Raw genomic sequence first — 27,649 nt, forward strand, 5'->3', positions numbered from 1 at the left:
CCTTCAACATTGTTGTCTGAAAGCGTAGTCCGTATCCAAAACAAGCCTGTCATTAATGCACACTTTCTCAAACAAAAGAAAAGAAAGGCAGCAAATCTGAATTGTGGAAGTTGCTTGGTTCTCTTATTCTAAACACATTAGTACACTGTATTTTCCCACTTATATAGGCTTTTGTATGGTGAGCATGTGACTGTTTAAATGCCCCAGCAGGGCATCCAGAGACTGCAAAAAAAGGAAAAATTGTTTGGAACAATTTGCATTAGTTCAAGGGCAATGTTAAGCATTTTACAGCTGATTTATTGCTATTCTTGTGCTGTTTAAGCTGTCTTTCATGTCAAAAGTCTTTTCCTGCTTACAAATCATCAGGAAGAATTCCGGCCACCATGCTGTTCGCCTAAGCTCCTCCAGGGGTTCTGGCCCTTTGATCACAGATATCGTTTGCAATCGAGTTAAAAATAGGGGGCTGCTGAGGTAAGCTGGGGTTCTGACAGTAGATCAGCTTTCCTTTTTCTTTCTGACTTTGTTTTCTTCTTTTCTAGTATGGGAACACATAATCTCAGCACAGAAGGAGTAGTGTTGAGGGATAATAGATGTGTTTAAAGGAATGGAGTGGTCATTAAAAGAGTCCAGCTTCATAAAAGTGTTGTTCATCTTTCCAAGAACCCGAAGTTCAGAAGGAGACCTGCAGACTAGAACCTTGGTAAACAGAATTAACAAATATATAACTAGCTCAGTCTTCAGACAGATTATATTTACTACAGAATTTCAGCATCCCCAGCTATTAAATGAAAAATAACTTTTTTTTTTCTTTCAGTTTTTTATAAATTCTCTAAAACCAAGGCCACAATCCAATGCTCACTGAATTCAATTGAAAGATTCTCACTGACTTCAGTGGACATTGGATCAGGCCCTAAGTGAGCCCTTGTGTTCAGAGGGGTATGAATCTCCATAACAGTACTTTAACTTTGCTGCAGAGAATGCAGCATAGGCAAATTCATTTAAGCAGTCTTGGTGGGTGTCTACTGATATAGCCATCACAATCATGTAAAACAGAAATTATTATGCTACAAGTGAGGGAAGTGAATGACATGAAAGACAAAGAATGTTACCCGTTATTTTTTGTTATTGTTCTTTCCTCTTGATATGTATATTTCTCTCTGGAGATGCTGTACAATGTAGGTTTGCAAATTACAATAATAGCCTGACATGAAGAGGTAAAGACAAACTGAGGCTATTCAAATTATGATATGAAGAATGCAGCCACGTATTTTAAAAAATTTACAAAATATCCAGAATTCTATAGTGTATTGTTACTGTATTTAAATGTTATTTTAAAGAAGCACTTAAGAATTCTACTTGAAAACTTGCAGGTCTTTTGAGAATATATAAATATATCAAAAGAATATGAATACACTGACATAGTCAGTGTCTTACTATACTTTGAGATTCACATGGCAGATGATTGAAATTTGGCTTTATTTATGCACTTATGTACCTGACAGTAGCCACCATATTTACCTGATTAAGGATTCACTGAGATGCTCCATCCTCCAAAAGAGGGAATTTCTAAATCTGTCTCTTGTGTTTGTACTGGATACAACTACAAAGGGGTTGTGATTTCACTTTAGTGTGAATTAAATCAGTTTTATCATTAAATATATTTATATAATATAAATATATATAAAATATAATATCATAAAATACTTATGAAATCATAAAATGGTATATTTTGGGGAGAAAATCTTGAGCAGACATTAATTCCAACCTTATCTGCAGCTATTTAGTCATTAATCACAACATAAGATTTTTTTAAAAATTAGAGCTCCAAACGCAAATGTATTCAAGAGTATTACATACATTAAATTCGTTATTAATTGACTCTTGTATCAGCCATTCCATTATTTTGTACATTATTTTAATGGGCTGATTAGTATCAATCACATATCATGTCACAACTTTAGTATCTTAATATCCCATATTATACTGAGATACCATAACTCCATTCCATTATCTTTCAAGTCACCAGGAACAATTAATCTTTTATGTTCCATCAATGCTCTCACTAGAGGTGTGCAAATAATGGCTTTTTCGGTTTGCTGGCAGTTCCAAAAAAACCCAAATTTTGATTTTGGGTTGAACTAAAACCAAATTTTTCAAAAATTTCAGTGATTCATTGAGTCATTTCTGTAACTTTCAGTTGCTGGTCTCTTAAATTATGTGTGAGGAAGCATCCGAACTGCTTGATGTTAAAACAATGTTTATGGTAAACTAGACTGCTCTTGAGGCAAAGTTTTGAAATACCTTTTACACATCTGTGTTCCAACAAGGTGCTGACAACATATTGGAAAAACTACTTCATGTAATATCCTTTTCAGTAAGGAAGAAGAACAATGTGTGATTTCAAATAAAAAATGATGAAGGATTGCGTTACGTCTTGGGAAGTCACAATGTGTCACCTGGTCTTGAATAAAGAAAATTACTAAATCTGGCTAGGAGGCTGCAACTACTGGGGACATCATTACGCTTCTAAGCCCCAGTCCTGAAACACTTATATATGTGCTTAACTTCAAAGCATGTTTTGTGGTTAAGTATATGCTTACTTACAGATTTGAGACAGTAGAAGTAATATTGTTTTAGATTTTATCATCTACTGTTCCAGGTGAGACCCAGAACTCTGCATTCAAGCTGCTGGCAAGTTATCAAGCCTTTCAGTTCACCTTTGAAAATGGGGCAGACAATGGATCATTAATGATTACAAAATAAATCTCCTCTATAGTAATTTTAAAAAGTAGTTATTTAAATTGGACTTGTTTATAAATTACTGACTGGAAAATTAAATGGTTTCTAGTATCAGCATTCTTAGTACTGGTTGATGTGCAGAAATAACATGGATACGCCTAGCAGGACATAATCCTTCTCAGGATAGAAGATTTTTCTCCTACTTTTAATTAAATTATTTTTGTATGTTTAAAAAAAAAAAAGTAAAATATTTTCCTGTTTGCTTCCTTATGTTTTTGTCTTAATCTGTTCCATGTTTCAAGGCTATATCCGGAGACATCTACAGCAGTATTGCCATGATCCCTTTTAATATACTGGAGAAAATAAAGACACATTTAAAATTGGTCTACATTTCCTGCTGATTCCTCCCTGAAGGAGGGAAGCTAGAGGAAGGGACGGGCAAATCTCCGAAGAGAATGAACTATCCATTTGCACAGATACCTGGAAAATCAGTTTCCTCCCAAGCTACGGTAAGACTTCTGGAAAAATCATTATTACTTTTTAGTCCCTTGGTCCCAGCAGTTACCAGTGCAATCACACTTTGCCAGTCATGTCTTATAATCTCTTCTCAGTGTGCAGTTTATTAGCTCTACTTCTGTGAAGTAACATACATGTATACACATATGAATTTTTGTTTTTACAGTGATTAAGAAATGCAAGTATCAATGGGTGCTGTCAAATAACATGAAACACAATTTTCTTCTCTTTTGAAATCAAATATATCCCATTCCTACAGCAAGGAAGCACTACTGGAGCGGGGGTGGGGGGAAGAGTTGGTATCCGTGTGTTGCAACAGCCCAGACACTGAGAATATGAGATACTTAGCCTTCCTTTCTTTCCTTTTCAGGGGGAATATAAATCAGATAACATCCTAACGTACTAAAGCTCTAGTATTTTTTTAAAATCTGTTTTTTAAATGCATCTTAGAAACCTATTACACAGAAAACAGTCACATGGAATTTGTGTTCCTTCAATGGGTCTTTTTTCAAGGATGTAGCTTTTTAAAGATTAAAAAAAATTGACATCACTTTATTATTTGATCCTCAAATTTCTCTCTCTGTATTTGTTATCATATCTTGCAGTAATCTGTATTTCCTGGCTACTTGCATGATGCTCAGTAGATTTGAGCAAGATAAAATTGATTTTTTTGGTACATTTTTAATCATGTGGATTAATGGCAAACAGATGGCAAATATCTTTTTCAATGTTAGAAATACAAATTGTATTTAGTTTTGATTGGTCAGATAAGTCATATGGGATTGTTTGTAAATGAGATCATTGATGTGTTTAATGTTCAATAAGTGTCTGAGTGCTTTGCTGGATTTGAACCTTGATGAATATGAAAGTACTTCGGATGAAGATACTCATGTAAAAATCTGAAATTTGGTTTCTGCAAATATCATTCAACTTTGACATTTGCTTTCTGCAAACATTCAAATTGGTAAAACGCAAATGAACAAATATTTGTTGAAAATGAACACAAGACATGAGAGAAGGAAAAATACTCTCTTCTTTTACTTACGTAACTCACTGGGATATTTAGAGAATTCTGTAATTAGTTAAGCTTTTTGCAGCATGTTGATGATGCCCAGGTCTTTATGTGTTAATAATAATGGACAGTCAGAATGTGAACTCTGAGAGGCTTGGTTCCTGACCCCACAACTCTGGAAAACAGTTTGTTACAGTTAAAGTATATAGATGAAATGCTTGATGCCGTACTGTGTTATCTGGAATGTGACACCATAATAAGGTATGAGACTAGACATATATTTTCAATATATTAAATATATGACTGACAATGTTAATTCTTGTTATTTAAAATGTGTTTTAAATATATGAAAGAAAATGCACCAAGTGGATGAGTGGATAGCAGCATTCTCTATTATGAAGGTTGCACAATATTTAAGAGTATAAGACCCTGTTTTCAGTTGCTTATAACTTTGCCAGATTTAAACAGTTTGGGCTGAAATTTTCCATGCCAGGAATTCCATGAATTATTTTAGAAATTTTCAGTGAAAATAGCTAAGCTGTTTCCAAGAATGAGACTATGGAAAAATACATTGTTTTGCCCATATTAAAAAAAAAAAAAAATCCTGGACACCTTTTACTTTGAAAATATCTAGCACCGCCATGTTTTGGAGCATATACCTGATATTTGGCAGGGGTGGCCTTTATGTCAAGGATGTGTCATTTGTCATCTCCATGAAAATCCATGCAAATTTGGCCAAGTTATAAGCCTGTGAGAAACCACAGTTTTCACATGTTTAGTGGAGATTTTTTAGGGTTTAGCACCCTGGAGCTGAGCAGGACTTCCTTGAAAGTGCATCTCTGGACTGCTGTGGGCTGTGCCAGGTCTGGGTCCATGCACGTCCAGGAACACGGGTTTCTTTCAATTGCACCTGAACTGACAGCAGGGATCCTGTCTGGGCTGCATTCTCAACTGTATTCCTTGTCCTGCCCAGGTAACTTGGAAGAGGAAGATGCCGATTTCAAATGCAGAGGGAATAAGACCTGGATCTGAAGAGTACATGTAGGGAGAGTAGACTGGGACAAGGAGCCTGGGGATGGGAGTAGAAACCATCCCTGGAGGCTAATGGGGAGGATGGAGACTGGAAGTGGGAGATGGGATGGGGAAGACTGAGTATGTGAGGGGACTGGGATAGGAAGCCCCAGGAGACACTGGGACTTACTGGGCAAGTAGACTGGCACCGAGAACCAGTTGGTCAGGAAAAGAGGAGTCGGGGGGGGGGGCGGGGTAAGGGGGAGGAGAGGGAAAGGGCGACAGCTCTGATGAGGATGGGGGAAAATTGGGACTAGCTGGGTAAACAGACTAGAACAATGAGCTAAGGGACCATGAGTTTGGGCAAGGATCTCAGGGAGGGATGTTGGGATTGAGAGAGCGGGTAAGGAGGGTGAACATGAGATAGTGATTGGAAACCATCTGGGGGGAGAGAGACAAATTAGACACAGTGCTGGAGGGGGAGGGGGGCTGGGATTTAATGTGCAAGAGATGGGACAAACAGCTTGGGGGGAGATTGGGACTGTAAAAGGAGTTCAGGGGGCAGGAGGTGGTAAGACTAGGACTTGTTGAGCAAGGAGACTGGGACAGGTATGAGAAGCCTGAAGAGTGGAGGCTGGGACTGGCTACATGAGGAGAATGGGAATGAGCCAAGGAGCCAAGGGAAGAGAACAGACACGTCTGGGACAAGGATAGGTTGGAGGGGATGGGGCAAAAAGAATCAAGCTTGTGGGGGGGGGGAATGGGCAGAAGAGTCTCTGCCTACTACAGCACCCCACCTATCACCACCTTGAATAGAAGATTCCTGAATCTCACCATTACTCTGCTGTCAGCAGATAGCTGTGAAACTCTTTGGCCAATGCCCCATCTCCCTCCAGTGCTGGTCCACACAGAGGACTTGTCAGCACTTGCGGCGGTATGCGGGGTGTGTGTAGCTATATGCTACAAGTGAAAAGCAGGCTGCATCCACATTGCGGTGTGTAACTACATGTGGTAGTGAAAGGTTCTGGCTGGAGGAGGCAGCAGGGAAAGGCTTCAGCAGCGGGGGCCTGTCTGAGCCTTGTCCCCGCTGCCAGAGCCTTTCACTGCCACATGGAAAGTCTCTGGCAGTGGCGAGACAAAGGAATATTACATGCCTAAGGTTCTTGTATATCTATACTCTGCTTGCCTCACTGTCTATGCTGCTATTTATACCCCTGCGAGGTGAGCATGCAGTGATTTTACACATTGCTGTAAGTGTAGACATAGGCAGATAATGACCATGTAGTAACTATCATGGCTTACTCCATTAGCTCAAGTGGCAAGAGGTCTGTGTGTCAATGATTTCAACTCTGCTGATGAACCATATTCAGTATGATGGTATGTGATGGAATAACAGTTGCACTGAATGAGTCAGAGGTCCTGTTAAAAAAAAAAAAAAAGTATGTGATCATGTAATTAAAGGCTGTATCATAATGCATATACACTTGACGGCTGAATTCAGATTGTAATTCTGGAATTTCCTAACTTTTGAGTACTTGACTTTGCAATCTTAGGCTTGGTCTACACTTACCGTCGCGATTTGGCGGCATTGACTGGAGTTACGCAAAATACGCAAAGAACTTGTGTAACTCCTGTCGATTGCTGTGCTTCTCTTCTGTGTGCCATCTTCACTGCACTGCACCAACGGGAACTGCGTTCCCATTGACGTAGCACTATGCCACTTGCGGGGATGGATTAATAACATTGACTTCTGGATCGACTGAGCGGGTCTTCACTGACCGCTCAGTCGATCCAGATAAGTTGATCTGATGGTGGCGACTTTGCCGCTGTCGGTGTAGACATAGCCTTAATGTCCTTTTGACATAGTTTTTGTTTGTGCAAATCTACAAAATATATTGGAGACTTGGGCAGTATGTATTTATGCTTATATTTGTTTATCACACACACAGACACACTCTTCTGTAGGGCACATAAATGTTTTTTCCTTTGCTTTGTTATCAGTGTATGACCTGACCCTGCTTTGAAAACAATGGATATTTTAGGTGCACAAAGAATGCAGGACTGGACTCATATTTTGTAACAACTTTTCTTTTATTGATCTAGAGGACGTATTTTGAGGATCAGTTGTTTAAGGCATTTTATATTGTGAATTTAGGGCTAAGTCTGCTTGCCTTGCTCACACAAATAGTCTTAGTGAAGTCAAGGGAGCTTACTCACTTGAGTAAGGTGAGAAAAATGTAGGCCTTCGTTCATGAATTGTTAATTATTAAATGTGTGTGCTTACTAATGTTGTAAATATTATAGAGTGGTTAACATATCTCATATAAACCATACAGCCTTTATTATCTTAATATTGCATATAAAAATGTACGCAACTCCTCCAGTAACAAGGGTTTGTTTCAGTTGCGAACAAAATCTGGAAAAGTTCTTGTTGAGGATATGTCTTCATATAAAATGTTTTATTGGGCACCCTTGGGTAGGAAGTGCTGAGCCATATGGATTCCTTAAACCTCAGTCTCTTAAATCATAATTGTGTGTTTTGGTGAGTCTGCGATTAGAATACGAGAGAGAGTGCCATTCTGTTTTTAAGGTAATGTTGCTGCTCTGATTAGCTTTGATCTGTGCTAGATAAGACTGTCAATTTACACTGAGTGCTGCAGGGATGGCAGGAATATTTTTGGAAAATTAGGCCTTTGTAGAAGTGTCCCAGACGTTATTTGAATGAAATTTGTCCTAAAGTAGACAAAGATAGTGTGCCCAAAGCCAACTAAATTACCTCCCAAGCCCACTTAAACATTCATTATCTCAGAGACATGAGCAGAGACACGGTCATTGTTCCTTTTCCTGATACTGTGTATAGTTATGTTAAATGCAGGCCTGAGGGGAGCCCACTGTTTTGGGTTGCAGTTTATTATTAGGTGAGGAAATTAGTGGACACCTCCAGCTGCCATTAATCAGCCATGGAGTCTGGCTGGAGCCAAGTGAGAGGTCTGTGGGTGGATTCCGCCGAATGGTAGGGAAATACAACGAGACAGAGACAAATGTTTTCCAGCCTAGCAACACTAAACTCTGCCCTTTCACAGTCCTTAACATGCATGTTCAAATTGATTTAGTCTGTTTACCCCCTCAGCCTAACCATCTATTTCCCTTGAAGACTGACAGTTTTATGTGTCGCTACCATGTTATTATGTGTTGCTGTTCTGCCAGTAGCTATAGTATTTCAGAAACGTTCACTTGCAGACATAAAGGGGGTGGGTGGGAAGGTTAGGTCATTTAATTCTTTTTTACAGGGTGCAAAACATGTTGAGCATAGTACCAGTTCTTTCTTTCTCTCTTTTTTGTCAACACATTCCATGTAAAAACCTTAAATAAACTTGCATGTTTGAGAAACACATTTGTCAGGTGATGTAAGTGTCTGGCTTATTCCTCTTCCTGTTTGGTTTACAAACATGACATTCCTTCACGGCTCTGGAATGCCGACTGAAAGTCTGCAGTAGATATGTGCCACTCAAGCAGAAATGAATACAGGTAGCAAATCGTAGGGTTGGGCTGACTTGTATACACACTTTAAGTGCATCGTCTCTGCTCAGAAGTAGGATAAATACATCTAGGATGTGAAAGAAACTGAACTAATGTATTTTTAAATATTATACTAATTCACAAAAAGGGGATCAACTAGAAAAAAGCAAACATCCTTTATCAGTTTCTATGACATCAGTCAAACATCAGTCCATTACCAAGAAACATATATGCAAAGGGTTAGATTCCAATACCCTAGTCACCCTGAATAGCACCATGCTCCTGTACATATGAAGTAAGTTGCTATTCCTTGTCAGCGCGGGTGTCAGAATTTGGCTCAAACCAAGGAGAGACCAGATCTGGAAGTCTTTTGCCTAAGAGGATCTTAGTCTCTGCACTTGTTTTGTATTGGAATTAAAAAGCTGCTTCTTGTTTCACTTGAGTACAAAAAGCTACAAAGCCCAAAATAATGAAAGTGATTTTTTTTTTTTTTTTTTACCAAAGGGTAACTTGAAAGAGACAAAGGAAAGAGAAATACAACAGCTAATTTGAGTGGTCTGATAATTAGACTTGAGCTACAGGGCTCACTCATACCCCATGTGCTTTATTCTAAAATTCAGAGCTGTGCTATGGAGTATCCTGGAAGTTTTAGCCCTCTTCCCCTTCACACTTTGAGCACTGGCTGCAGCTGCTATCAGCTGATTCTAGTTTTGGCGGTCTGAACTTTGATAGTGCATTCTGTACAACCACATGAAGACTGATTTATATGGCTTCAAGAAGTCTAAAATGATCTATATTTTGCTTTGCCTTGTGTACATGTAAAATATAGCATAGTTCTATGGAGTAGTCACATCAGTTACATAGCAATGATAACAACACCCTCCAGCATAGGATTGCCTGTTCATAATGGGGTTTGCTTTGGCTTCTTCTTGCATTGCATAACTTCATTGCTATCAAATCATAACATGTTTAAAGACAGAAAATTGAGTCAAAAAGTACATACATCTGCAAAATTCAGACTGCTATAAAGAAGCTAGTATGCTAACAACAGTGTGCTCCAGGTCCTATGTGCACTGTGGCAAGCAAAGCCTAAACTCTGCTGCAATGTAGTGGAGCAGCTGACTGAAAATCCTGCAGTATCTTCAGGGAAATTGTACATGACTGGATATTTTAATGATTTAAAGAGGTAATTGAATAATTGAACTGAATAATGCTATTATTATTATTACTCTGGGCCACAGAGCTGTGGAGATGGATCAGCCATCCTTACAGACATTTCCTGCCTCCATAGCATAGGGGCTCTCCCTTAAAATTCCCCAAATCTATAGGGCTTGCAGACCAAGTCTCAGCACTCTGAGTGTTCCCCAGATCCTCTCTCATCTAAGGAGATAATCATTTACAAACTCTGAAAGGTGAATCTCACAGATTTCCTTGGCATCTCTTCTTGTGGATTTCTCTGGCTGAGAGGAACACGTTTCATTCTAGACAAATTCCATTTCCTGTAGTGTAACAGAAAGCTAGGGCACTGATTATTTTCTATATGATTTCATTTACCCACTTAGATCCCTGGAAAGTCAATAGTTAAGGAATTAAGGTGTGAACAGGCATGTTTAAATGAGAAAGCTCTAAATACACCTTAAAAACAATTACGTTTTGTGGGCCTCATTATTATCCCTGAAAAACTGAAAGCACGCACTTCTATATTGTATAAACAATTAGCTGTCTTCTAAGTTTTTTCATTGTTTAAAATGCAAAGATTCCTGTTAGGTAGTGGAAACATGTCATAGAAAATGTTACACAGCTTAATATATTACAATGTGTGTTATTCAGCATGGCAGACAGCCTGCTTTTTTCAAAATTTTACTTTATATAAGGCCAGGGGAACAAGTGAGCAGCATTAAGGGTCACATTTCCAAAACTAGCACCTAAATTTGCTCCTACATTTTCTCATGCATCCCTCCCCACTGCAGAAAGTGTGCATGCAAACACTAATGCAAATTAGAATGGTGGATTGAAGCCCCTTTGAAAATTTGGTTTTAAGTGACCTAAAATAGTATATTCTGGGCCTAAGGTTTAGTCAGGCTTCAACTCTGCCTCTTTTATTCCACCTATAATTTAATGGGTGCAAATGAGTATGGACATAATTAATGTCATTTGTACATCTGAATAACTGCACCCAGAAATCCAGCATGTAGATGTTTAATGACATAAATTAAACCTGGTATTGCACAAAGGGATGATGCCTTTTTGAAATCTGCCCATACATCTGTGATCCTGGAAAATGGACACATGCAAGTCCTCTAGAAAAGCAGGTATAAGGATTCATCAGTGCATCTGTACCGAATAAGCAAACCAGTTCCTTCCCCTTGCAAAGAGAAGGAGAAAATAAAATAATGTCCTAAAGGAGATTTCAGATGTCAGAATTTCTGATGCTCATATATTTGCTCAGGGCTCAGCCTAATTTGAGTTCCCCAAATCCCCAGTCCCTTGCCTTTTCCTGGGTTTCAATTGCCAATGATTATGAGAGGCCAGTAGTCTCCGTAAAAGCAGTTCTTGACTTCAGACAAAATAATAGTAATGCTCAAATTTCATTTCAAAGAGACCGCAGTGCTCAGATAGTGGCACCAGTTTCTAAGGAGAATTCTTCATGTGGAACAAGATTCTCTATATGCAACAGAGATGATAGGCCACCAAGCACAATGTATGGAGAGAGAGGAAGGAACCAGTGGGGAAAGGCTGCTGAAACCACTGTCTTGTAGTGCTATTATATCTGGTTCCTTGCTGTAAAAAGTTACTTCCCGTTCCTTTCGTACTGGCACACATGATTTCTGAATTTAAAAATACAATGTGCGTATTTTACCATGAAGGGAATTGTCTCCTTTGCTGTTTTATTCTGTTGGCTCCTTTTATAAATATTTCCTCAGTTACACTGATTATATTATCTTGAGAATGCCCTTCTTAGTTTTAAACCAACTTTGAGAAAGAAAAATAAATAGCTTGTAAATCCACCAGTCAGATGTAGGAGAATTAAATTATATAGAAGAAATTATGTAACCAAAATCAAACACATGAATTACAGGGATTAAATTGGGATTTAATTTTCCTCAGTCAATGGTTATGATTATTAATATAGTATAATAATAAAGCTTAATAAGAATGGGTGACCAGGCTGATAATTGTAATACTTATTATTGCAGCTCCTAATACTCAGATGCTATCGCACACTTGAATCTGAATAACATCCAAGATAAACATCAGCTGGAGTCACTCTCCCTACATTTTTTCTCCCCTCCTTAATGGAAACCCCATCTGTTTCCTTTTGTGTGCGAGCTTTCGTATACTCAGCAGCAGAAAATACAGAATTGTGAATTCTGTCCTTTTACTAATAAGGGAGGCAGGCAGCCTTCTATTTTGAAGATCCTGTAGATCTGAGTGAGTGGCTTACCTTTACCAACCACTCCAAAGATTGAAGGGGAGGGATTAGGCCAGCTGCTCGTTCCTGAAGAATTGGCCACCCCTCAAAGACATTTGGAGGGAGTGAGACAGGGGAGGTACAGAGGTGAAGGCCTTTGAACATACACAATACTATCAGTACCAAAATGGGCCCTGGGAAGATAGTGATGGCTGCTCTGGGCCCCTGAGGAAAGGGCTTTGGTTAAGAAGGAGATTACACAGAAAAAAACTTCTTTCCCTTTGACTAGCGTTCTGCACTTTCACTCTGTGGGATTAGCCATCAACTGTAATTTCTTCCATAGACCAGCTAGCATAAATGAGCAGTCCACTCTGAAGGATCTCTCAGGCCACCTGGTCATTCCCAGCCCACTCATTTTCCTGCTTTCCTGCTTCTTTTTTCCCAATGTACTTAAGCCTCCTCCTCTTGACTGTTCAGGACTACCTACTCCCACGATTGTCCTTGCTCATGAGAATACCCTCCACAAGAGGCATCCATGTGGAACTATTGATTGACTCTTTCGCCCTTCTACTTCTCCCGCCCAATTATTATAAGAAACCAGAAATGAAAGGGTTAAATACCATCAAATTCCACCATTTCACTATGCAGAACTGTCAGCATAACGAAGCTCCCAAAACACTACCTTTTCTTTTAAAATCTTTGTCCACTGAATTGTCTATGATGACATAACACAATCTTAAAAAAAAAAAAACCCAGGTGAATAAGCAAGTTACAAGAAAAGAAGTGTTTCTGGCTAGAAATACAACATAAGAAATAGAGACTATATAGACAAAGCTGTGTGACTGATTAAGGCAGAGTGTAAAAGTCTATGGAATTTTGGCTCCTATCTTTCCCCTTTGTTAGATTTCAGTAACTATAATCACTGTTCATGTCGGAGCCCCGCTAGAAAAAGTGCTTCCTGTGTAGCATTATAAAGAAGTGTCTGCCATGTATTTTTAACCTGTGCATGGTTAAAGTGAAAAAGGCCAGGATCTATTGATGAATTAATTTTTATACAAACACAATAACTTTCAATCTCCATACAGTTCCTTGGTTTCTCTCCGATTTTGTAAGAAGCTATGTCCACTGGAACAAGTCATAGAAGATCTGCCATCTGATCTTCAATTGTAGGATAATGTTTGGATTTCTAGCAAATAATCCAGCATCTTGCAACTATTGGCAAAGCCATATGTAGGTATCTACTTTTTATATTTATTCATTGTCCCATCAGATCCATACACATGGGAGGCATTCTGTGCATGGATCTCTCCCTTATGTGGCATTTTCCCTATCATGTACTCCCTGGAGGGGCCTCCTCAATCCAGATCTGTGCTGAGGATGGGTGTGTGTGGGGAAGGCTGGTCATACTGGGAACAGACGTCAGGCAGCTGAAGAAAGAGGGTGCACATTATTTTATAAGCATTCATGTTTAACTGAAATATAAACTGATAGGCATTCCTGTTACAATACGTATGTATAGAAGTGTGCAGGGACATGTAAGCCAGAACTCCTCCATGCTGTTCTTGGTTCTACCACTGACTTTATCTTTGGCTTTGGGCAAGTCATTTATTGTACAGGGCTTCTGTAAGACTTAATAGTGCGGAACAACTTTTTGAAATCCTCATAAAAAGAAATACAAAAGTAATAAAAACATTATATTGAGTAAATTCTCCTATCTGAATGTATAACATTCAAAATATAGGGCTCTAGTCTCCATTTTGTTGCTCTAGTTTTTACACCATTGACCTGATTGAAGTCTTACAAACCAAAGCACACAAATGATAAAAAGCAGCTGAGAATCAGCTGTTTTTCCAATCACTTATTTAATAGTGCCCATTATAATTGTGTTTTGAAAATGTTTGTGTGATGTGTAACTGTTTCCAATAAAACAATGTCCTTGAATTCAGTTGAACTGCATACACAGTTTTGATTAACTAGGTTGTGAACTTAAACGGGTTATATACTGAGCTGAGCAAGTAATTGATTTTTCAGTTTGGGGGCGGAACTGGAATCCCCCCGCCCCAAAGTTCTGCTTTGTTTGTTTTACCCCCCCCCCTGGTTTTTTATAGCTAAATTTTGAAACACGTTTTTAAAATGAAAATTGAAAACATTTTGAAATGGTCCAACTGAATTGTTTCAACTTTTTTGGAAAAAAAATCATTTTTTTTTCAGTTGAAACTATTAGTTGAATTTGACCTAAATTGACAAATCGTTTTGGTGCTCCAGAAACTGCATTTTCAGCAAATTTACTATTAACAGCACTATCTCTTTCTCTCTCTCTCTCTCTCTTATGTACACACACATACACACACGTACCCAGCTATAGTTACATAGAAGTATTCTGGGTATTCCTAGTACTAACTCTTACTTGTTTATTTTTAATTAAATAAGAACTTACTTGTTTTCAGCTTTATTGGTGACTGCAGTCAAATTGGAAATATTATGTGTATTGCTACGTAGGATGATGTCTATGAGTGAGTAGATGTGGAATAATGAGTGTCTTGTATCTGAGTATATACTATTAATGATTGTAATTTCTCTTTGCCTAATATCTATAACTTTTTCAACATTAAATATGGGTGGGGGGAAGAGTGAGAAAAATCAGGAAACAAAAACAGCTTTCCTTAAAACTATATGCCTGTCTGGATGTCTAGCTATGCTACTTAAAGAAGTAGGCAGATATTGCTAAAATGTCTAAGGATAACTTAGATTTATGTAGTCTTTTTCTTTCAAGTGGATACCAAAATACTTTACAAACACAGGATTGGATCCTGCAAACAGTAAAACTCATATGCTGAACTTTAAGCATATTAGTCATCTCACTGAGTTCATTGAGGGCTTCTCTCCCTGGAGACTTAGTGCATGGCAAGACAGGGTGTGAATCTACAGCTCACTAGCTTGCCATTAAGTGGCTATGTGGATCCTATTATCATGCACTAAAAGTTCCGTAATGTATTTTGACATAGTGCTGCCACACTACAGCAATTTTACTGTGCGGTAGCAGGGTGTAGCCTATAGGACTAGCCCACTTGCTTGCACATATATACTCTTCCTAACAAATTTAAGTATTGTTTTATTATAATAGAGTCATAGATTCATGTCAAAGTATTATAGCTGTAATGCAAGCAACCTACAGGCCACATCTTGTATGAAAGCTAAGGCCATTAACATACATATGTTCGGGACCTTTGAGCCATATAAGTAATGATAAGCTACATATATGGTTATAACCTTTACTCTAGATATATCATGAGGCATCAAGACGGGGGGGGGGGGCTCAGTTTATGCCCCGAGTAAACTTCACAGATACATCACAAAATCCACAGAAAGAGCCAGAAATAATATAGGTGAGATAAGCAAACCTTCTGGAACCGTCTGGAAAGGATATGGATATGTCATTAATACGCATGAAGCTGCTAGTCTATAGAATAAGTGTACCCTAATAATTTGTGGGTGAAGAAGCCAAGTTTGGACTTAGAAGGAGGACCCATATTGTTCAGAGTATAAAAAGGGCAAACCATATTAATTGGGTGTAATCATCAGCTACTTCTTTTACTGGGTTTCTTTTGTGTTGGCATTGGTTAGGATCTTTGTTCTTAGTTTATACTTAGTATTATTTGTAGTCTTAGTCTTAGCCTTATAGCTCTTAGCTCTAGCACTGCCTAGCTCTCCACCCCTCCACTCAAGAGTTGAGGAACCGGACATCTCTCTCAACCAGGTCATTAGGGAAGGGTGTGAGTATATGAATCCAAAGCATACAATTATATCTATATCTATATCTATATATCACATGTGTCTTTAGAACAAGACTGTAATCCTAATCATTCTCCATTTGGTTATTCATTTGTTTATTATTCTATGCTATTTTAATAAAGGTCTGTAAAACTATACATATTCGGTTATCAGTGTGAGCATTTCTGTCATGCACCCTGGGGTGCACAGGACTAGAACCTCATTATTAGAACCTCTAGGACTAGAACCTCATTATCATCTGATCAGATCAACTGGAGAGCCTATAATCCAACTCAAATGACTAAATACCCAAAATCAGGCAACAAGGGTCAACATGGCATGTTTGTGGTTGGCAGGCTAATATATTGTAGATTTACAGCCCAGCTTACCATGCACTAAATCTCTGTGTAGACAAATTCTGAGACTACTTAAATGCTTAAAGTTAAGCACAGGTATAAATGTTTGCTGGATTGGGGCCTTAACTCTAAATGGTGGATAACTTCCCCTGTCACTAAAAACACCTACTGTGGAGGTGAAGGGCAACAGCTGTGGCCCTTTAACAGTTTCCAGTCCAATAGCAAAAGAAAAGAAACAAAGAAGTGTATAGTTACTAATAGTATTGCAGTGTGCTGTTATAGCTTGAGCCAAAGCCCCTGGAAATTAATGGCAGCCTTTCCATTCACTTCCATGGGCTTTGGATCTGGCTGTTAGTCTCTGCAGAAAAGGACCTGGGGGTAATAGTGGATAAAAAGCTGGATATGAGTCAGCAGTGTGCCCTGGTTGTCAAGAAGGCTAATAGCATATTGGGCTGCATTAGGAGGAGCATTGCCAGCAGGTCACAGGAAGTGATTATTCCCCTCTATTCGGCATTGGTGAGGCCGCATTTAGAATATTGTGTCCAGGTTTGGGCCCCCCACTACAAAAAGGATGTGGACAAGTTGGAGAGAGTCCAGCGGAGGGCAACCAAAATGATTAGGGGGCTGGAGCACAGGACTTATGAGGAGAGGCTGAGGGAACTGGGCTTGTTTAGTCTGCAAAAGAGAAGAATGAGGAGGGATTTGATAGTGGCCTTTAACTACCTGAAAGGGGGTTCCAGGGAGGATGGGGCTAGGCCGTTGCAGTCTCAAGTTGCAGGGCGGGAGGTCTAGGTTGGACATTAGGAAAAAGTTTTTCACTAGGAGGGTGGTGAAGCACTGGAATGGGTTACCTAGAGAGATGGTGGAATCTCCATCTTTAGAGATTTTTAAGCTGAGGCTTGACAAAGACCTGGCTGGGATGATATAGGTGAGGTTAGTCCTGCTTTGAGCAGGGGGTTGGACTAGATGACCTCCTGAGGTCCCTTCCAACTCTAATATTCTCTGATTCTATGATTCTAGAGATGATTGCACTTTGGTGGTAAAAATAATGTGTCTCTAGTGCATGAGGATTCTTTAGGATAAAAAGCACTATATTCATGTAAGAAATTATGGTTATTTGTCTAAATGGTCTAAGAGAAGTTCATCTAATTTTTGATGATTTGTCTGTACAGGACTTTCTTGCACAGATGGAGAAATCCTTTGAAGTAGGATTTTGGAAAGCAGGGCTATGCAGCTCCTCAATTGAGCTGTTTTTCCTTCTGGAGATACTTAAATAAGAACTTGAGGGTGTTTCCTCTTAATGAGGTAATACACATATCCTCAGCTAAATAAACTTGAGGCCAAAGACGTATGTGTTTATTAGTCGAGGATGTTGTAATTAACAAATTTATCAGGAAATACCCTCAAGTTATTATTTTACTGACATTTCTAATGATTATATATCTGAGAAATAATTGGTTGAAAAAGTAATGGTTTTTTTTGTTTGTTTTTGTTTTTTTGTTTTTAAATATGGAGGTGGAGAGGCAGAAAATGTAAAAAAACCATGCTTGTTGTGAGTAGATTAATCAGATGTCCCAATTTTATTTGAGGCTTTGCCTTATATAGGTGCCTTTCCCCCATCCTGATTTTTCACACTTGCTATCTGGTCACACTAGTTGTGAGCTTACCTGTGCAGATGGTGCATTCTGAAGCAGCAGAGAATTCTGAGACTGATAGACTAATGTCCCAGTCATCATTACCTGTCCCTTAGGTAGTTTAAGGCAGCAAATTGATTCCATGCCTACAGGAATGCCAATGCCAAGTTTTGGTTTTGAATGAAATCCCAGTTAAATTAGTGGTGTTCTTTAAGCTGCTATGGGTTTTTTTAGTTTTTTTTTTACATATGTATTTATATATTTGTTTCGAGATAGTGTGGGTAGTAATGTAATGAGAAAAGAACCTCAGCACTTAGAATAGGTTAATTATAATAAATGAGAATTGGGGGCCTAATCCTTTATGCCTGATTCTGAGTAACAGGGAGGAATTGGCTGCAAATCTGAAGGCAATTTGGGTGACAGTGATCATGAAATGACTGATTTCATGATTCTAAGGAAAGGAAGGAGTGAGAACCACAGCATAAGGCAATGGATTTGGATAAACTTAGAGAACAGGTAGATAAGGTCCCTTAGGAAGAAAATATAAGGGAAAAGGAGCTTAGGAGTTCTGGCAGTTTCTCAAAGAGAATATTAAAGGCACAACAGCAAACTATCCCAATACAAAGGAAAGCTAGGAAGTATAGTAAAAGGCCAATATAGCTCCATCAGAGGCTCTTTAGTGCCTTGAAAATCTAAAAAGAATCCTAATAAAAAGTGTAAATATGGACAAATTGCTAAGGAGGTGTGCAAAAGAATAACACAAGGATGTTGGGACAAAACCAGAAAGGCTTTTTGGGATTCCCTCCCTGCTCATTGACAGATGAGATCCTGAACAGACAGAAAACATGTTATGAAAGCATGCTGAACCATACACCTGCTGATGACTTTCCAGAGCTACATGACCTGGCAAATGACACAGCTGCAGACCCAGCAACAAACACTGATCCTCAATCACTCAAGGAGGTATGAAAAACCATCCAAAAGTTACGGAATGGATTTGCTGATGGACGTCATGGTATTCCACTGGAGCTGCTCAAAGTGCTTTAGAACCAATAAACATCAGCCTCCATCAACTATTATTAAATGTGTGGGAATCAGGCAAAGTACCAGCAGAATGGAAAGATGGCATTGTAGTGTCTCCATAAAAGGGAAAAGAATCTAGCACTGAGTGTAGCATCCACAGGCTGATCTTATTGTTATTGATCCTCGGAAAGGTTTTTGCACACATTCTGCTTGGTAGGATGTAGCTGCTTCTTAACAGACATTGTCATCCACAGCAATCAGGTTTGACTGTTGGTGGTTGACAGTGGATGCTCTCCTTACTTTCCAGCTTCTGGCTGAGCTGCACCAAGAATTTAACTGTCCACTTCACATAGCATGTGTTGACATCCAAGCAGCTTTTGATTTGATTGACAGGTGGAGAAGTCAGAGAATTCCAGCCCCACCTTCAAAATTCTCCAAGATACTGCCTGCACTATAGGGTTGAATGTCTCCTGAGGTCCAGAACCTCAAAGCTGGGCCACCAGAATCTCCAGTGCAGGTGGAGTCGAGTGCCCTAGAGAGCGCTGATGAGTTCATCAATCTAGGCTTCAAGCAGAGTTCAAACTGGTTCTTCTTCAATGAACAGTTCTCACCACCTACTTCATGAAGGCCATGTCTCACTTATATGGAAAAATGTCTTTGTGCTGAGAGACAAGATGGGTGAAGTTATCGCTTTTATTGGACCAGCTTGTGTTGGCAAGAGACACAAATTTTCAAGCTTACACAGAGCTCAAAAGCTTGTCTCTCTCACCAACAGAAGCTGATCCAATAAAAGATATTACCACACCCACCTTGTCTCTTTAATATCCTGGGACCAACTCGACTATCACAACACTGAGACAAAGTTCAGGATCTATCAAAGCTGTGTATTATCTGCATTGCTATATGGGTCAGGAACCTCAACTCTCCTACAGGAAGACTTGTAGGGGCTAGAGGCATTCCATATATGCTGTCAGTGCCAAATCCTGAGCATAAAATGGTTTGACTTTATGTGAAATGTCATAATCTTGCAGAGATCTGGCCTTCCTTCAGTCTCTCATATTCAAAAACATGCTCTTTGTCCATGTTACCAAGATGGACAAAAACATCCCAGCACACCGTGCTCTCAAACTGTCCATTGGCATGCAAATGGGTGCATGCCCTGACTCTACCTGTCGCTGCCCACAGGGCCACCCCAGATATTCATGGATTCACAGGATTGAGCCACATCTGCAAACTTCACTGCACAATGCCTGGTGTGACACCATCAACTGTGATCACTCTGGCTGGCGCAATAATTCTTGGTAGACTATGTGCGTTTCATGATGATTTGACAAATTGGAGAACTGGTCTGAAATCAACAAGATGAAATTCAGTAAAGACAAATTCCAAGTACTACACTTAGGAAGGAAAAATCAAATGCAAAATGGGGAATAACTGGCTAGGCGGTGGTACTACTGAAAAGGAACCGGGGTTATTGTGGATCACCAGTTGAAGATGACTCAGCAATGACATACAGTTGCTAAAAAGGCTAATATCTCTTTGGGGTATATTAACAGGACTGTTGTTTATAAGAGATGGGAGATAATTATCCTACTTTACTCGGTGCTGGTAAGGCCTCAGCTGGAGTATTGTGTCCAGTTCTGGGTGCCCTACTTTAAAAGGTTTAGAAAATCTGACCTGTGACAAAAGGTTAAAAAAACTAGGCATGTTTAGTCCTGAAAAGTATTTCAGAAAAGAAGACTGAGTGGAGGACCTGATAAAAGTCTTCAGATATGTTAAGAGCTGTTGTAAAGAGGATAGTAATCAATTGTTCTTTATGTTCACTGAAGGTAGGACAAGATGTAATGGGCTTAATCTGTATCAAGAGAGGTTTAGGTTAGACATTAGGAAAATCATTCTAACTATAAGGCTAGTTAAGCACTGGAATAGGCTTCTAAGGGAGGTTATGGCATCCCTGTCATTGAATGTTTTTCAGAACAAGTTAGACAAACACCTGTCATGGTGGTCTAGGACACTTGGTCATGCCACAGTGCAAGGGGCTGGAGTAGATGACTTCCTAAGGTCCCTTCCAGACCTATATTTCTGTGATTCTATGATTTTGCACCTCTTAATGTCTCAGGGATTTTTGCTTAAGTAATAGTAATAATAATACTCATCTTCTCAAAGTATTTTACATCACTGTCCCCATTTGACAGACAGGGAAACTGAGAATTTCAGTGGCTTTGTCAAGGACATAGAGTGAGTCAATGGCAGAGCTGGGAATAAAATTCAAGACTCCTGTTGTAGTGTGGTATTCACAGGGCAACTCTTCCTCCCATGATGTGTAAGGCTGTGACCTATTAACACTTATGCACATGCATGAGTAGCCTCAAAGGGCCCAATCTTCATTACCCTGAACATTATGTAGTCTTTTACCACTGTACAAAGTGGGTGTAAAACAGTACCATTCAGATTGGTAACATTTCAGATCCACAGCACTCACTTTGCAGCAAAAAATCAGGCCCACTGACTTCAGTGAGACTACTCACAGACTCAACAAGTTAAGTGCATGCAAAAAGTTTGCAGGATGGGGTTTAAGTGAGACCTGAATGCCCATTAGTTTCACTAAATATAAAAATTCCCAACACATGGCCTTTACGGCTACAGAGCAGAGAAAATCATAGGACATGATCCTGTCAAAGAGAAGGAGTTTGTTGAACTAAGATGTTAACTAGGGTAAATCTACACATACATTCCTTACTCCAGGACTGAGATAGTAGGAAAGCATTTTCACAGATTAACTAGCTCCAGCTAGTCCTAACTTTTGCCGAAAACCGTATCTGATATCGCTGTTTAAATGTGACATTGATTAATTGCTCTGCTGACAGCTTTCTCAAGTTGACTATATGATGTTAGGTTCCTGATGCAGGAACAAAAATGAAAATACCAAAGGGTAGCAATGTTATGCCTACAATTACTAGAGTAAACATCTTAATAGCCATAGAGGACACAAACAGATGTTCTAATTGCACGTCTGTGAGAAACTGATATTGACTAGTTCCACTCTAGCTTGACCTCTACACCTCGGGAAGTTTCAGTCCCATGGGGATTTAAATGATTTATTGATTTGGGCACAATGAATATTACAGAAAACAGGTGTATTTCTAAGAGGTTAAATACATCCTTAGCCAGTGTAGCATTAATTCATGTTTGAAAGGAATCCACACGCCACTTTAATCAAAACAGAGATATCTACAGCATTTGCCACATTCCTAAAGAAGTGGGAGGAAAGATGAGCTATACAGAGGATGTGATATTGGGAAGTGTGGGGAAGGTGGAAACAAGGCAATAGTTTCCAGTGATTAAGTCTTTCTCTCTTTATACTATAAAAATGTTTCAAGCGATTTGGCCCAAAGGGGAGAAAAAGAAAACTGTACAAAGAACTTTTATGTGGTGAGTACAAAACTTTCTGAAGATTCACTGAAGGTTTTATCCAAGTGCACTTTCTATTAGAGGGCAATGAGCCAAAAGCTAGTCTGAGCTTCAGAAAAATAGCTGTCTGGAAAGCTAAACAAGATTTCAGTTCCGGAGTTTTCATGATAATCTTCAAACATCATAAGTAGTGAATCTGAAGTGACTTTTCAAAATCAAATTAGATTAACAAATACAATATATGTGGCTGTGATATGGTGTCCTTGTTTTCTCCAAGTTGGAAAACTGATCAAGGCAGATTTTTATAAACATTATGCCTATTTTCATTTTTTTATCTGAGAATGTCAGCTTGGATTGTCCCTGGTAACAGTGACTGACCTGAAAACATTTACACATATGCTTAATTTTAATCACATAAGTAGTACTATTTGAAGTCATTGGACCTACTCATGTGCTTATACTTATGCATTTGCCCACCTTGATGAAGGATTGAGGTGCAAATCTATAGACAGTTTGCAGTATTGTGTGATCTACACATCTTTCCCCATTAAAAATGATTCAGTTATGTTGAGTTATAGCTTAACAAAAACATAATTTAGCAGACTTGAATTAATATATTAGTTTCACAATCATACCTTGTGTTATAGTGGACAGGATGATCTCTTTTATGTGGCCAGTAGATATAATTATGAATAGTTATTAACTTTAAAAACAAACCAAAACTTTATTTTAGCAAAAGAAAATAATTAACAAAATAAATGACAAATAAATATGTTACGAAAGTCCATTGCAAAGTGATGGAATACTGAATGGATAAAAAATGTCAGAAACATAAGCAAAAATAAATAAAAAGAATATGATTACATACCAAACTTACGTCTCTGGACCCAATTCTGCTTTCATTTGCACAGGTAGAACTCCCATTTCAGTATGTTATTTATTGAAATCTGATAGTTTCTTATGTGAGTGCTTAAAGATTAAATAAGCAAGTGACAGGATGAAAGGAAAGTGGTAAGAGAGAAGAGCACTGTAGAAGGATAGTGAAAGCAACAGAGAAGGAGAGAGTGAAAAGAAGGGAAAAGTGGATAAATGGAAGTATGGTAGGGATCCCAGGGAAGAGAGGTGATGTAAGTGTATCTGGGCAGATGAGATTTAGTGACTAAGATACACATAGTGGAAGGTTCCAAGGAAAAAAAAATCTAGTTGTTTCTTGAAGGCAAAAAATATCCTGTATAATGAGGGCTAAGCATTGCTCCCAGTTACATTAATTTAAAGAGGATGTGCTTGATTTTTCCATTGGTATAGACAAATTGTTCCAAAGAGGATCATCAAAGTTAAGACTCTTTTCTAAATAGGGATATCTTGACCTAGGCCTAATAAGTAAAAGTTTGGCCAGTAGTAGGGAAATTTACAGACTTCTTACCAAAGAAGATACATCTTTTTCACAGTTTCAGAGTATATGTGATAGGAATCACAATAATAATTGATAACATCAATACTTTCTAGACTCTTACTTTAACTATGTAGGATTTTGCTAGAGTTTGGTGATTTATTTAAGATTTTATTTTGGTTTAAGCAGAGAATGGATAATAGTGTGTTTTAAATTTTTGCCACATCCTTCATCCCTGAGAGTAAGATTGAGATCTTCATCTCATTTTTCTCTTCTGGATAGTGATTGATTAGTATACAGGCATTTTCTGAACCAAAGCTATCAAATATCTGGATAATGAAGCCTGGCCACAAAGTTAGCAACTGTGTCTCTTAGTGGCAAATTTCTGTGTTCTGAATGAGGATGTATTCTAGGCATGAGTGTAATATTAAATAAGATATGAGTCTAACAGTTAATATTTCTTTTACTAGCGTCAGTAATGTGCTGCCAAAATTTTGACAAGGGACTCTCTCAAAAATGTCCTGCTTCAGTCACATATGACATTGTGCACATCTGACATTCCCTGAATAAAATAAACCCCAGTTTTTGAAAATCCCCCATGAAACTGTCATACACATCCCCCTCTGTCACTCTTTCCATTATCCATTTTGTAGCTACCCATCAACAGTTCATGCTCCCTTTTCACTGAGGTTCTCTGTTCCTCACAACAGAAGCAATGGTGGTCGATGGGTGGCCTTGAGACCTCTGTGGGCAGTAATGATGGAAGCCAATTCCTCCTGCAGTCTCTGGCTGAAAGGTGGCTGGTTGGGTGGTGGGTTGACTGTCAGTTGGGAACGGATCCCGTTTGGTTGTTGAGGTGGGCAAAACTCTCTTGACTGGTGGTCTCCCAATCTGGTATGTAGGGTGGGAGAGCAGGACTCCACAGACTGGTGTGAGGGGCGCTCCCCTTGATTGGTGGGTGAAGATCAGTGTTTCAAAGCTTCCTTCCAGTATCAGCTCTTCAAACTGTACTGGAGCTAGGCACATAGGTAGGCATTGGCAGGAAGAGAGGTAGGCTACAGTAGTTATTGGACCTCCACTGTGTGCAACAGCAGATTGGCTCCACTTCCTCCTCTTCTCCTCTGCATGCATTGCAGAAGCAGCTGGCATGTGACACGAGAGGGTTTGTGGGGGACTACATGGTGCAGACTTTCGCTACACTAGGGCTCCCACTGCCGCTACCGTCAGTTCATTCTGCTGGGAATTTTCTAAATTGACCCAGTGGAGGCACAGTTCTAGAAGCACTGGTTGGGGACACAAGAGGGAAGTTCCCTTACCAACATCATCTATGTTTGATGACAAAATAGCTATTTGCCACCTCTTATATCATCCCAAAGTTCATTGCAGTCTCCCTGAGATTAAGTGGTCATTTTCCCCCACTTGCGCACCTGATGGTTTTGTTTACCTTGCATGTAAATGTACTTTTCATTGTCTTTGGTCTCACCTTGCTTAATTTACTTTGGAGACACGGTCATGCCTGCAAAGCAACATTCCTTTGTCTAGGATAGGCTGGGCTTAGGTACTGTCTGACAAACACATTTGAGGAACATATTTCTAGTGCACATCTGTAATTCTTTATATATTGCCTGTACATACAGCACGCAATAATAGTAATGACAAGTCTGTTGCCCGTTTGCATATGACACCTTACACAACATCTTTTAGACACAGATTATGACAATAGTGAGTTGGGGCAATGAGTGTGTCAGGCCTGATGAGTTATTTTGTGGGTGCTCTCTGCCAGTTGGTATTGAGGGGCTCCAGAGATACACATTTTCAATCCTTTTTATGTCCTAATTAATATTTTGTTTACTAATAGAGGATAAGAGACCCAATGTGCTACCAGCAAAGTATCATGATGAGGTGTCCACAGCATAAAGACACCATGCAGAAAATACAAGGAAACATACTTGGTGTAACTCTATTAACTCATTTAACGTCAGTGGAATTACACTAGGGATGACTTTTGCAGTGTTTTTTCTTTCTCACTACTTTCCTATCACCTTTTTTTCTCCCTTATTATGTATTAGGTTTAATTCTCTTTTCCTATGACATTAATGCTGAATGCTACTTGAATGCAATTTTCAGGTTGTTGCTCTGGTTCTTGACATCTTTTCTAATACTTTCTGGGTAAACTGTAACTTTGATTTAGAAGGCAAGTATTTGTATAGCTATTGGGGAAACAAGGAAGGGGCATATATCTTATATTAAGTTCCATAGGATGTTATTCTCCTGGGGACTTTCAGAAAAATGATAGTGATTTAACAATTCTTACACTGCATCTCTGCATCAGATATTTTGCATTTACTGTCAATACACTGCTTGTGCAATATGGATATGTTGTGAAGAATGTGAAGAGTAAAACTATAAATAAGGGGGTGAAGCTGGGAGCAGATAGAGAAAGAGAGACCTAGTATTTACTGAAGGGGACTGTAAACCTCTGGAGAAAGGGAAGTTCTTAAATTAAAATAATATGTAAATTAATTTAACCACATTTGAAAAGATTTGACTTCAAAAATTCAGCCAAATAGTTTAAAACACTCTCATATTTCACAACTCCAGTGTCATGGAAAGACTGTATTTTATGAAGCTGACACCACAGCCATGAAATATGACTTTAAATAATACAAACCCAACCAAGAATAAACTCTTTGGGTGTTCTGTGAGCAGAATGGAGGGTAGCTTTCTAATCCTTATTAAGGATTAATAAGGCTCCTACAGTAATTTATTTATAGTAAATGCAAAAGCGGTATTAGTACAATCTTAAGATTGCAGATGGAAAATTAAAAATTTTGAGGTAATGCAGATCTTCAGATGCCAGTGTTAACTCCACTGAGCTACACATGCTGTAGGCCCTAATTTCTACACACAGAATATTAGTGACTCCCCTTGAAGTCAATGGGAGTTAATCATGAACTGCAGTGGAAGAATCAGGCATGGAGGGCCCAACAGGCAGCAGAACTGGGCTGGCACAGGTCTGCTTCACTGGAGGGAGAAAGACGTGGGTAGCATGTGTATGGGGTAGGCCATAAACCAGAATTCCATGGGGCTTATAATGGGGTGTGTACCAGATACAGATCCTGAATGAATTAATGTGGGTCTAAGAGGCCAATTAACATACCTGGCAGCACCTGCAAGAGCAAGAAAGCTAGGCTTAATGGATGATGAAACCCAACTGGGTGGTGATTATAAAATCAGGAATCTGAGAGCAGATGGGACTGCCAGATTGGAGAGAGTGTCTGCAATCACTCTCTGGGAATAGGGAGGTGGTGGGGCAGACGCCCAGAGGAGAGAACAACTGGAGGAGGCTGGCAAGCAGCTGGGGAGCCTAATGCAGCTACTGGGATAGAGCAGGCTCTGGTGGTATGCCCTGAATGAAGAGCAAGATTTGGACTGTTGCGGGGGAAAGAACCCTGAAAGGGGTGGACTAAATCATGACCTTGCTGGAGGGCCAAGTTATCGGAAGGGAGACCACCACAGCGACAGAGCATCCAACGGGAGGGTGAGCCATATGGGGAGAGAGAGAGCTGCTAAGCCACACCTCAATGCAAAGAGACAGTCATTAAGCAAGTGAACCCTTTCACAGGGCTCCAGGCCTGGTGCTACACAGGGGAGGGAAGTCCATGCACTGCATGGTGGCTATGCTCTTCTTGAGCTAGTGTTGCACCTGTCCCACGTACAATAGTCATGGGAGCTCCCACAAAGGCAGCACACTTCTGCACTGTGAATTCTGGCATTAAATCACAATTTAGCCCAGTATTTCCTTGCTATGGCCAAGGTAATCTGTGGATAATGAAATATAAACCATTGGATCAG

At 39.3% G+C, this 27,649-nt stretch overlaps 1 long non-coding RNA gene across 1 annotated transcript in view; it reads left to right on the top strand.

Moving 5' to 3' along the window:
* The first annotated feature begins 543 nt into the window (after positions 1 to 543).
* Positions 544 to 27,649, top strand: part of LOC137141357 (uncharacterized) — a 36,159-nt gene continuing 9,053 nt past the window's right edge. The window contains exons 1-2 of the long non-coding RNA XR_010916601.1: positions 544 to 700; positions 3,042 to 3,248. This is a non-coding gene — a long non-coding RNA (uncharacterized lncRNA). The remainder of the gene's footprint in view (positions 701 to 3,041; positions 3,249 to 27,649) is intronic.

The sequence above is a fragment of the Emydura macquarii genome, unplaced genomic scaffold, assembly GCF_026122565.2.
Source record: "Emydura macquarii macquarii isolate MOO-44397 ecotype Brisbane River unplaced genomic scaffold, CSIRO-AGI_Emac_v2 contig_3044, whole genome shotgun sequence".
Classification (NCBI taxonomy): Eukaryota; Metazoa; Chordata; order Testudines; family Chelidae; genus Emydura; species Emydura macquarii.